Source organism: Capsicum annuum, chromosome 5 (genome assembly GCF_002878395.1).
Source record: "Capsicum annuum cultivar UCD-10X-F1 chromosome 5, UCD10Xv1.1, whole genome shotgun sequence".
Classification (NCBI taxonomy): domain Eukaryota; kingdom Viridiplantae; phylum Streptophyta; class Magnoliopsida; order Solanales; family Solanaceae; genus Capsicum; species Capsicum annuum.
This window is the reverse complement of record NC_061115.1, coordinates 116,660,524-116,674,239: the sequence shown is the minus strand read 5'-3', so window position 1 is coordinate 116,674,239 and position 13,716 is coordinate 116,660,524. Positions and strand designations below refer to the sequence as shown.

Below are 13,716 nucleotides of genomic sequence, written 5' to 3'. Positions count from 1 at the left end.
CTATGATAAAAATAAACCTAGCCTACCTTGACGCCAAAGAAAGCTAGGTGAAATACGCTAAATTAGTGATTTTCCCTTTCAAGAAGTTTCCGCACAGTACAACACTATTAAAATGATAATCTACTCATAAAAAAGAGCAATGATACCCATGTTACCTTTTTATGGCCTGGGCCCAAAATCAAGTAAAAATTCCATGTGGAATCACTTGTGGAATTGTATTTTTGAAACCATCAACACGTCCTTCTATGCTCAAAATATTTATCATTAAAATGGGTACATTTTGAACTCAAATTATGCTAAAATCAACCCACCAATATCTACAAATTTCAGGAAATGATAGAGAATATAACAATGAATTTAATTGAAACTTAAGAAGAATTCGAAGAAGAAATGGGAAATCCAAGCTCACAAATACCCCATAATCAATTATTAATGGTTGTCCCAAGTTTCCTCACTTTTTAGGGTTTTTCACATTTTAACTTGTGAGAAAAATAGGAGAAAATTGGGTAACTTATGGAATTTAATGGATCCCACATGTTGCTTAAGCGAACACTTAGCCGATTAAGCAGTCACCGCTGAAGCGATGCCTGACTAGGCCTATCATATCACTTAAAAAGACAAACTGGCACTAAAGTGGCATGTACTTTAGCGATCATCTTGCCACTAAAGCAACTCACTGGGTATGGCAAGGCTGCTAAAGTGCCTAGAAGGCCACTTAAGTGGTGTTTGCTAAAGCACCCAAATGGTTGCTTTAGTGGATACATCAACTGAGTGCACTAGTGGAAAACATGAAATTTTTTTAAGTCTCCACCGACCCCTCAGGATTCATTTGGAATCCTATATATCCAAACGAACTATGCTACCTATTGTATCTTATTTTGATGACGAGCAGATGACTACAAACTGCACAGGTGTTGCTTTTACTATTTAGGACACCTGGTTCAATTGTATTTCAACTCTAATAATCACTCAACTATAAAAGGTAAAGGAAACTCCTCTATCAAGTAGTTTTTTCAAAATTAGAAAAGTGAAAAGATATAAAGGCGATAACTTAATTTAAACTCAAGTTCTTAGTCTTTATATGACGATAGTGAAAATGTTCTTGAGTTAGATATTGGTTTGTAATTGAGTTACTCATACTATAAGAGTAATTCTTTATTTTGCTTTGAGAGTGCTTGGGTAGAGTTTTCAAAGCTTGATAGTGATTAGATTTAATCAGTGTTGAGGAGTCTTGGCTGAGTTATTAAGTTCAGCTAGTAGTAGAGTTATTATAAGCAGGAGGAACCTAGAGTTAAGTTCAAGTTAATTCTGTAATCAAGAAGTCAATTATAGTGGATTTTGGAGAGCTGGTGAGGGCAAGTCGTAGTTTTTCCTCCTAGAGTAAGGGGGTTTCCATGTTAAATTAGTGTTTTACTTTATTTCAACAAAGTTTTACCTTCCTTAGTGTTTTACTGATTCATTGCTTGTGACTAATTTTGAGGGAACTGGTCCCTCACTATGTGGTGCAACTTCCAAGGTTCCAACACTACCCTTTCATATTTGACATTCTAGACTCAATAGTGTAGTCAAATCTGAGGTTATTTTGATGAATAGTGGGTCCCATACCATAGTACCATTTTTATTAACTTTTATTCAATAGCTCAGAATGAGTTTGAAAGCCTTGTGACCCAAACTGTAGGTCCCCCAGCCTAAAATTGATGTTCCGGAACTCTTGAGACTTTTAAAATTAGCATACAAGGTTGTTTGATTGATGTTTCTTCCCGATAGTTAATCCTTACCAGCAATACTTCAAAATAGTTAATTAGCCTTTAAAAAAGGCAAAATGCCTGATTACCAAACTGTCAGCTCCATTAAGTCATAAGATTAAGTTCAAAAATAAAAAACTTTGTCAAAGAGGAGCGATTCCATGGTAGCTTAGAACATGTTGCTCACCCTAAAATCAGGAATAAACCACAGGAATCATAAGTGAGGTCTCATAGTGGTCACTGGAATATGTGCTGCACTCACAAAAGTAAGAGCAAGTTTAGTATCAACACACAAGAAAACAATAGTTAACTAGTAGGGTCATTTGTCCAACCCAAGATAAGAATATGAACACTAAACTAAAATATAGTTTAACAAGTCATTGCATACTCAAACAATATTGACTTAGCATAATAATCAACAGTTTTATAGTTTAGGAGTAAAACCAACTAGTCAACAAATTATCACAAAGTCATGTTCAGTCAAGACAAGTCAAGAAATTATCAACTATACAAATATGTTCCCCGATTCACTCATGGAACCATCAAACACACTTTAACCTAGTACACTCATTTTATGGAAAATAAATCCTCCCTCTAGCCATGAAATATAGGTGACAATATCTGTCCATGTACTAAAATTCCACTACCAAAAATTATGCCTATAACAATGAACTTTTTTGAGACGATTGTAAAAGTGTTGTGATAGATGGTCTATTGCAATGGTTCTAACCGTTGATTAAAAAAATATTGTAGTAGTTCTATAATTGTTCCTAATGATGGATAACTATTGCAATAGGGTGTCTTATAGCAACGGTTACTTGAACTATTGCTATAAAGTCACCTATGACGACACTTTATTGGGGAAAAAATCTATTGCATCGATTTTCATTTTTTACCTCCCTATGTTTTCACAAAATCCTCCAAAAATTAAGAAAATATATAACAAAAAATTAAAAAAATATATAAGAAAAATATTTACTCTCAATTCACTCTCAGTCGATAAACGCCAACTCACTTTTTGATTGCCAACAAACACCAACAATGACAAATATTTTAACATAATGTAAGCCAACTTCCGCTTCGACTACCACTTTGACAACCACTCCAACTACCTCTCTGATTTACAATAACCTAATTTATATAGACAAAGCAGACAGATCTAGTATTCCTAAATCTATTGCTTATGCCAAACATAAGAGTGGGTTGCACACGATTGATTCCTAAATCTATTGCTTAATAGTAAGTTTTTTCTTGATTGATTGATTAATTGTATTCATGTATTAGATTTTTATTTGAGTGTGTATCATTTGAAATATTTTTCGTTACTCTATGTGTTTGTGTCTAATTTTAATAGAGTTTTGAGATCTAAAAACTCGGTGTATGCTTCAAAGCTTGTTGGTTCTATTTGTATTTATGGGGTTTCATTGATTTCCATTTTCATGTTTATTTCACTTCTGAAAATTATTAGGGCTTCATTATTTTCCATTTGTGTGGTTATGTTAATGCACATTACCAAATCCTTAGAGAGATGCTCTGTCTATGACAAAAGATTAAAGAGAATAAACGGGCTTTATATTGAGGCGATTAATATAAAATAGGATGACTAGTCTACTAAAGGATTTCTAAACAGTTAAGTGTGTGAGGGGATCAAGTAAGCTAAGTGAAGAATGGGTTCATTATTTAGAGAAAATGGGTTTCTACTTTGGGACTTCCTAAGATGATCATCTAGATTTTGAATAAATGTTTTCTGGGGACCTAAGATTGATATCTGGACAACAGATGAGGAGGTATCATCTAATGTTGTTCTTCAGGAAGGGAAGGCTCTCAAATAAAATGAATTTGGTTTATGGACATTAGTACAGATAGCAATAAGCACATCTAATTGGAAAAGTAGACACGATTTCTCTGTTGTGGACTAGCTATTTTTTTAAGTATGGAACACTTTGCTTTATTTATTTCTCCTATATGATGATAGAAATTTTCTACATTTAGTCTTATTTCTTTGATGTAAATGAGTATGTCCATTTTTGCATGTGATTGCATTTCTATATTGGAAGAAAGAACCTTTACAAAAGAGAAAGTAGTAATAATCTGATGAAAGAATTATTGTGTCTCAGCTCCACTATATGTATGGGATTATCAGCAACGGTCCTTGATTTACTCCTTGTTGTGTTTCTATTTGAGTTTAGTGGAACTTTGTACATAACTAGGATTTTACAAAATTCCTGCTGACCTTTTCTTGTAGCTAACCGAGGACATGTACTTGAGGTGGAACACTAAATAGGTTGGGAAGAAGAGGCCAAGGTCTTGCTTATACTACATTATTGTTGTAGGAGGTAGAGTAGTTGCTAGCATATTGATACTAGTAGGCGATTAGATTAGCTTGTTAAATTTATTACTAGAGATTTATTTGTGAAGATGTTGGGGATAGTATTTATATTATAAATAAAGTCAAATGGCGGGGCATTACACGTCGTATAGATCATGGGTACACTACGTACTGTGATTATTTTGTTTAAATCACACGATCTGTCACACTCATTAACTTCAGAGATGGAGAGTATGATGTATGCTTCAGTATATTTTGATGTTGGAAATGTTACTAGTTTTCAAGAAAAAACTATATTTTGATGTTGGGGTTCTTTTTTGAATTTTATCTTGTATCCATTATAGGAGAATTGTTGCATATTCCAATAAAAAGTAAAGCAACAAAAGATTTCTAGGTTTCCATTATAGCAGTTACATCAGTTTGTCACTAGCATGTTAAGTCTTTAGCCCATGTTCTTATTGTATCTGTGGTGTGTTGCCTTAATTTAAGCAATGAGAACTTAAATTTGTATGGTTTTGATGCAAATATTGGCCATGGATCAGTACAGGGATCAAGAGAAAGGGGATAAATTTGAATGAAGCCAGAGACTAGAGTAGATCTACTATCAGGTATTCTTGGTTTCCAATTTAGCAATTTTCTCAATTTTTTTCCTTACATTTTTGGAACTGTTCGTTCATATTAATGGCAAGTGATAACATATTAGATAATGAAGAAATCTCTAATTTACCCAAGGTTAAAGTGATAGCCAGATAAAGGAAAATGATTTAGCATACAAATTTATCCCTATTTGTGGATATTTTGAACATTGGGTCTTCTAAAACCTAGTTTTAGAATTTGAACAATTTGAATTTAAATATGGGGAAAAAGCGATATTTCTTTTGTTAATGATTTTTTTTTACATTTGTTTGCATTCATTTGGGGCATCCAGCAAAATTGGAATGATTTATTTGTTTAATTGTTAGAGGGACAAAAATTCCAGTTTAAGAAAGTGGTCAAGCATTTGGATGGACTGAGAAGGATAGGAGTACTTTTGAGGGGATCATAAGATAATAGATAATCTACAATTCTTCCCTTTTTGCTATTACTGGCTTAGAATTTCAATTCTTATATACGAGAAGTGTGTATTGCTAACTTCTTGTAACAAGGTAAACTAAAATCTATATGAATTTTGAATATGTTTGAATGTCTTAAGATATAAGAAGCTTCTTCTAACCATCAATTATTCGGGTTGTTGGCGTTGAAATGAATGCATACAAATGTAAAAAAAAACATTATCAATTAGTATCAATGTTATGTTCTAATTCAGTTTCACTAGCTGAGTTGTGAGACCAAATCTAAAGGGAAAGAAGGGATTGTAATGGCGATCACCGATGTTCATAGGAAGCTGATCAACTAACTTGAACCAGGTCCTAGCAAGTTTATCAGTGAAACCATAGTCACCGAATAAAACATCTGTAACACTTTGACCTTCGATCTCCAGAAGTCAAGTAGCTACAAGTGCATTTATTTTATCAACGTAAGGTTGTAGCAAAACTGGACTACCAGACACGACAACTATAACTTATTTCACAAAACCACAGACATTGTTGATAGTGCTAGGACCAGTTTCTATTATTGTAAGGTTTGTGATGTCACCAAACATCTCTGCATATGGGACTTCACCTAATACAACAATGTCATAGTCAAATTCATTGAACTTCAGAAAGTTTGCATCAGGATTCTGCTGGTACACTACTTATGTAGAATGATCCATAGTTTTCTTGATAGCACTGAAAATAGTGGTTCCTATCAAATATGGAAATCCATCATTTCTCTCCATAATGCTAGCTACTAGAGTTTAACTTCTACACACTGATGTCTAGTGAAAGTTTTCATAGTATCAGGTTCTCTCTATGTATGTGGTTAATTCTAATATAAAATAGCAGATTACTTATCTAATACAAAATGTGGGGCGATTGAACTTAGATATTTGGTCCAGAAAGTCTCATTGGTGGATTTTATAAGTTTTTTGCCAAGCTTCTGGCAGAAAGGTTGAAGAGGGTAATAAGCAAGCTAGTCAACAAACACCAAATGGATTAAATTGGATATGTTGTTATTGTTTTACATAAACATGTAAAATTGTTATCTAGGATCATGTTTAGATTCTAGAATGTGTATTTCTTAAAGTGATTGTTGACTTCAGTTGGATGCATTCTTTTTCCCTTTTAATTATTTTTTTTAATAGTTTATTGATGCTCAGATTCTCGAAAGTTCATATTTTGTGGAACCTAATCATAAAGCAATTACAGCTATCTTATTCCTAGTTACAGAGGTAATATTATTACTTATTGACCATTCCTTATTGCTTTATGTTACAGTTTGCCAACAGGCCTATACATTGTGGGAAGCCAATATTAAGGTCTACAGTTCGTTCCTAAATACAGAATCATCACCTAGTCTTTGTTCGAATTTTATTTGCAGTTGGGGCCGCCAATTATAATCACAACATCATGTGATAACTTTGATTAGATAGTAATTTACTAAGCAAATTAACTATTATCTTCATATACAATGATATTCGTATTATCTCAAAAGTCCTTATCTTTGATATACTTATCTGTCTATGTAGTTATTTTATTGTTTTTGTTGTTTTATAAGTTCTTTGAATTTTGATTATCTAATTGAATTAAAAAGTTAGTTGTTTAGTTGTAATTTGTGTCCACTCTTCTATATAATTTCTTTTAGTTTCTAAATCAAAAGACAAGCAAAGAAAAAAAAGGAATAGTGCAACAGATAAGTAACTTACGGTTACTTCACTTTACATTTGAAGATTTTTTTCTTTATTTTGGGATTCTTGTTTCCAAAAGGGATTTAAATATTAAATTCATATTTTATTTTAGCATGAATCATAATTTTGGTGATTTCGTTGTATTATATAGTATTTTAATGGATAGTGAAGATAAAAGTTGGATGAATTTTTTAATATGCTCTGATGAGTTCGAGCGTAGAGTGAAATATTTTATTGAAAAGTCATTTGAATGAGCTTCTCAAGGATATATGATATTATGTCCTTGTAGAGACTGCAAGAATCAATATTGGCACTCTAGAGATACAATGGAGGATCACTTGCTTTCTAGAGGGTTTCTTGTTGGTTACACCAAATGGACTTTCCATGGAGAAAGTGATTCCTCGAGAAAGACACACCATCTAATCAATGATGATGAAGGTTATAATATGTGTGATGATATTGGTGAACTACTTCATGAAACGTTCAGAAATATAGATGCTGAATCGGCGCATAGAGAAGGAGTTGGAAAGGGATTACCTGATGATGCAAAGAAATTTTTTAAATTATTAGGGAAAGAAAAACAACAATTATATCCAGGGTGTGAGCATTTTAGTAAGCTGAATTTCACCATTCGGTTGTTCTTATTTAAATCATTGCATGGGTTGGGTAATACAACATTTTCAAATCTTTTATTATTAATAAAGAGCCATTTCCCTTTGCTCAGATAACATATTCTTTCAATAAGGCCAAAAATATGGTAAGAGATTTGGGTCTTGATTATGAAAAAAATACATGCATGCCTTAATGATTGCATGTTATTTTGGAAGGACAATAAGAAAACTGAGTTTGCTCTGTATGTGGCACTTCTAGATGGAAGAGTGTTGGTGGTGCCTCACCAATGCAAGCTCTAAAATTCTTGCAAAGGTTTTAAGATACTTTTCCTTAAATCCTAGGATTCAGAGGATGTTCATGTGTCATGAAACAGCTATTGCTATGAAATGGCATGCTAATGAATGACCGAATGACGAAAATCTAAGGTATCCCACTGATGGACAAGCATGGAAGGATTTTGATCATTTTTATCTATACTTCTCTAGAGATGCTAGTAATGTTGTTTAGGTCTCTCAAGTGATGATTTCAATCCATTTCGAACCATGAGTATTTCTCATAGCACGTGACCTATTATGCTGACAAACTATAATTTATCACCATGGATTTACAAAAAGCCAGAGTATCTTATGTTGTCAATGATAATTCCAGGCCCATATTCTAATGGAAATGATATAGATGTGTATTTTCAACCACTAATTTATGAATTAAATGAACTATGAGAATCTGGAATAGATACATATAATGCTGAAAACAAACAAACATTCAAAATGCATGCAACCTTAGCATTAGCAATGCTTTAAGGATGAAGCACTGAGGGAAAATTGGCATGCCCTACTTGCAATCATAAAATATACTCTCAATATCTCAAACATAGTTGAAATGTGTGTTATTTGGGTCATTGGATATTTTTGCCTCATGATCATCCAATGCAAAAAGATAAGAAGTCATTTGATGGTAAGAAGGAACATAAACCTGTGCCTATTCCTCTATTAGGTATAGAAGTGATTGAAGAGTTTCCCGAATTCAATAAATTTTTTAGAAAGGGCAAAAATATAAGGTCTCGAGATAATAAGGGTCCTTGGAATAAAGGACTTATTTTTAATTGTCATATTGGCCAGATAACAAATTGAGGCACAATCTTGATCTAATGCACATAGAAAAAATATATTTGATAGTTTCCTTTGGACTTTATTGGAGATATATGGAAAGTCAAAGGATCATGTAAATTCTCGATATGACTTAAAAGAAATAGAAATACGGGAAGAGCTACAACGAGTAGAAGATAGTAACAAAAATGTAAGTTTGGCTCAATCTTCATTCTTCATGGAATCGAAATAGAAAAATTATTTTGCAGCATTTTGAAAAATGTCAAATTACCTAAAGGGTGTGCTCCAAATATATCATATTGCATGCATATTAAGGATATGAAGATATCAAGGTACAAGAGTCATGATGCTCATTTTATAATGCATCATTTGCTACAGGTTTCTGTTAGAAAAGTGCTACCTAAGAATGTTGCATTGACATTGATTAGGTTGTGCTATTTTTTTAGTACCATATGTAGTAAGGTAATTAGTCTGAGAGATCTTGAAAAAATGGAGTCTGAAATTGATAAAGTTATATCTAACCTTGAAATGATTTTTCATCCAGCATTTTTTGATATAATCTTATATTTTCCTGTTCATTTAGTAAATGAAATTAAGTTTGGGGGTCCTATTCATCTTCATTGGATGTATTCCATTGAGAGGGACCTATGAAGCCTTAAGGGGCTTGTTTGTAATTAATCAGGTCCATAAGTATCAATAGTAGAAGGTTATTTGGTTGAAGAGTGTTTGGCGTTTTGTTCAATATACCTACATGACGGTGTGAAGACGCGATTTAGTAGGTACCAAACTGAAGATGAGGAATCCATTCTGAATGTGTCCCCTATATTCCCTAAGAATAGTCATCCAATTGGTAGTAAGAAGAAAAAAATTGCTCTTTTTTTATGGATGCAAAGTTATGTTATGAAGTACATTGATATGTCCTTTTTAACACGGGATATGAAAAAGTTGAAAAGTTCATCGAGTAAGATATTTACATATTAAACTTTATTTATTTATTTATTTATGGTAAGGTACGTAAACATCTATTTATAAAGGCTAGTAATTATATTTTAAATTTTCTTGATTACAGGGAACATACAAATTCATTGCGTAATCATACTAGATCCAATGGATCGGTAAGAGCAAGGAATCATAGTCGTGTATTCAGCAGTTGGTTTGAAGAGAAAGTTAAAAATATTGAAGTATCTTATCATTTAAAATGGCTATATAGGGGGATTAATATGGTGTTAAAGATATATAGCGCATATTTCATCAATGGATATCAATTTCATATAAAAGATTGAGATGCCCCGCACAAGACTCAAAATAGTGAGTGATTTTTTCAGCAACAACTGATAGTTTCGCTAGTGCTAGGGACCAAAATCCCATAGATGGAGAGGTGGTTTATTATGTAGTTATTCGAGATATTATTGAGGTTGATTACTGTGATCTTTTTAGTGTTGTATTATTTAGATGTGATTGGCATCAAAATGAAGTAGATGAGTATGGGTTAACTTGGGTATACTTCAACAAATTAAGCAGTTAAGATGATATTTTTGTGTTGGCATCACAAGTTTATCAAGTTTTTAATATTGTGGATCCAATTGAGAAAGATGTTTATTATGCAAGGAATAAAGTCACTGTTGATTTGTATGATCTACAGAAGAGAATTTCCCTAATATAAGAGAAACATTTTGGAGGGAGCCTAATGATGGCATTGGTCCCTCAACTAGATTAGATGAGGGTGACTTTAGATGGGAAAGAGAATATGGAGCCATTGTCATTGTTGATATTCCACCTACTGAAAAACATTCAGATGATATAGTTGTGGAAACATCCGAAGACGAGGATGAGTTTGACGATAATGATTGGGATTGGATGAAGAAAGATGATTAGACAAGAAAGTTCTTTTAAATATATGCTCATCATTAGTTTTATTTTTTTATGAGTGTTAAATTTTATTTTCGTACATATTTTATATCCATGCTTGTTTAGAAAGTTGATCATTTTAATTCTCAATATAGAGAGAACATTACATCTTAGTATTTGCTCTTTTATTTCTTTCACAGGATTCAGTTGACTGTGCAATACTAAGATTTTCTTCTAAGCTGGTAGCTGTTCTTTCAAGATATCCATTTCAAGTATGTTAAGGGTGTGATAAGTTTGTTTTACCTTTATTAGTAATATGGATTTTTGGAGAATTATGTAGCACCTCCATGGTCTGATAATTTTGTTTTATCTTTATTGGGAATAATGTATTTAAATGAAACCTTTTTAGGTTATGCGATCTCGATTGCAGGTATTTTAAGATAGATGATTATCCTTATTTTTATGGGCTTTTAAAGCAACTTGTTGGCCCTTTGAACACACAGTTATCTGATCGGCGATCCAACATAATCAAATAGGATTGGTTTTATAACACTGACTACTGTCTCATATATTTTGCCTATGGTCCTAGTTGTACTATGTAATGCAGAAGCTATGGTATAAAATAAGATAGAATCGAACAGTGATTTCTTTAAGTCATGCATACTGACTGCTTACTGACTTCCAATTAACAACCACTATTATGCCTCACTTCAAGCTAGTTTGGGCGATTCTATGAATCTTCATTTTATTTCTTCATTTAAGCTCATCTCATCACGCTTTGTGATGTTAAAATTTTTAATGTCAAGATTACTAACACATGTTATGATTCTGTTGTACCCATCATGTACCAATAATCTCTTAAATAACTAGTAACTCAAAATATGGTTTGATAACATGTCTGGTGTATTTCCATGATATGGTTGTGTTTGAAAAATTAAAATCAGTAATAGTGGTGTTTCCCTGTTGGCATGCTGTTAAAACTAAGATGAAAAATAATAGTCCTACTAGTAAATTATGGATCTTATTTATGCATGTTATTAAATTGCTAGGCTAGAGATTTGGGTTTTGTTAAGCTAGTACCTCCTTATTTTTCGAAGTGGATTTTAGATGTGCTATGCATATTAAATGCACCTCTTTTACGTTTGATCCAAACACATGATCCTTCCAATCTCATTCATTTCCTCTATTTCCTCTTCTTCTGAAGGAAGCATAGTCTAGTATCATTAAAGTCTCAGTCTAAATCATAAGAAATCTATTGAAACACAATTGTGAAGTGACTTGTGAGGTGTTAAATAATCTTTAGGACCATCTATTCTACTATAATTTGCAGCCTATTTGGAGTCTATCTCCTCTGATCTGAAGTTAAGGGATCCTTCTTTCATGTCTCTCTAAAATTTGATCTTCATTTGATGGCATAAATAAAAAAAATAAAGTAGCAAACTCAAACATCCAGTGTTACATGAATTGAGTTATCAGTGGAGTGAGCATTAAAGAACAGTTAGTGTGCTACTACATGATAAACTATTACACCATATTGAATTGGAATTGGCAACCTTTTTTCCTGTGCCTTTAGTTTATGACTAGAATGGTCTCAGGAAACAAGAAAAGAATCTTTAGAATTTAGATGACAAGCTATCCATTAGCACAAACTAGGTGAGTGGCGTTCATACATCTTCTCTTGAGTTATTCAGTTTGTAAACATCAGTAGAATGTAAAAAATATTACCAGCGTAATTTAAAGCAAGTGCAAGGCAGGTAATATTGCATCGTCTTCTAGGTTTTATGAGTTCTTCTCTACTGATTATTGATACTGAGTTCCTTATAGTAAATATTCATGAACCACATCTTTCTCCCATTAATAATACAATGCCAAGAATAAATCAAATGCTAAAGCATATCTTTTGTCAATGCATTGCTTCAGTTCACCAGAGACATCAATGGTGAATGAGAACTAGTTTTTTGTTGCAGACTACCATAAAAAAATAATAATATATATATATATATATAGTATAATTTTTATACTTATATCTAGGTCCTATCTTTTTCACCTTCTACAACAAAACATCCAGCCGATCACATCTGGTTCTTGAGTAGGACTTTTTAACTGAACCTATCATCCCTTCAAGGAATAGTAGATATTATGCCACAAAACAATCATGTGAAAATTAGATAATAAATAAACAGCAATAGCATTTCTGAATATTTGAGAAACCCAAGCCTAACTAGCTAGTCTAGTAATGAAAGGTTTTAAGTTTTTCTTTATTATTTTCACCAGCTTGACATTACGCTTTTGCGCTTGATCGTATAGGGACTTGAATAATCATGAACCAATAAGGGTGTTTGAAAAATCATTAGAAATCAAAAAACTTTCTTTCAGCTGGATCACTCGCAGCTCTATGACACAAACAAATACTAGAACACAAGAAGAAGAAGAATATAGGCTACATAAATGCAAAGAAAAATAATCAAAAGAAAAAGGAGAAGTCAAACAACATTCCACCTATATCTTAAGTAACAGAACAAGTGAAACAAGTGCCAGTTATATCTCAAGTACCAGAACAAGTACAACAGGTGTCTCCAGATTCCACCTCTCTTGCAGCACTAGTAGAGGAGCAAATGTGACAAGAATTGCCAGACTCCACGATTTGTGCATCACAACCCACAGTTGAATGAGTACAGCAAGATCAGTCACAACTTCCTAATTTACCAGAAAATGAACAATCTAGAGAAGTCAAGAATATATATATTTTAGTTCATACTATAACAAAAATTATCTGTATTTCAGTAATTTTGTTGTTGATATTATTGTAGGCCCTTCAACTAATAAAAGAAAAAGAGGCGCTACACAAATACAAGCAGTACATGGATGGACTGACCATCAACTGATAATACTAATGAGTTGAACCAGCCTATTAGTTCAACTAAAGCAACGTTCACTAAATTTTCTATCTTTTATGGAACATTGGCAAGGAATGGGACTTTTTTCCTCTTAATGTCAGTTGGACAAAGTTGAAGACACAAGAAGATATGTGGAGCTATATTCAGGTTCTAAGTTTTCAGTATTTTTTATTTCTACTTGAAAGATTTTCACTGTTTTTGCACTAATCTAATTCAACAAAATTATAGGAGAAATATGACATTTCCAACAATGGAAAAGATTGGGCTATGAGATTAATTGATGTTGCGATTATAGGGTATAATTCTAGACTCAAGAAAAAACACTTTTTTGCCTACACTAATGATGAAATTCAAAGGGCAAAAGTCCTAGCACTATTTCAGAACTTGTATTTGAGGATATTCTTAAGTATTG

The 13,716-nt window shown here is 32.7% G+C and overlaps 1 pseudogene; it reads right to left on the bottom strand.

The window, feature by feature from the left end:
* Nucleotides 1–5,371: 5,371 nt before the first annotated feature.
* LOC107871840 lies at nucleotides 5,372–5,893 on the bottom strand (annotated as a pseudogene).
* Nucleotides 5,894–13,716: the final 7,823 nt, after the last annotated feature.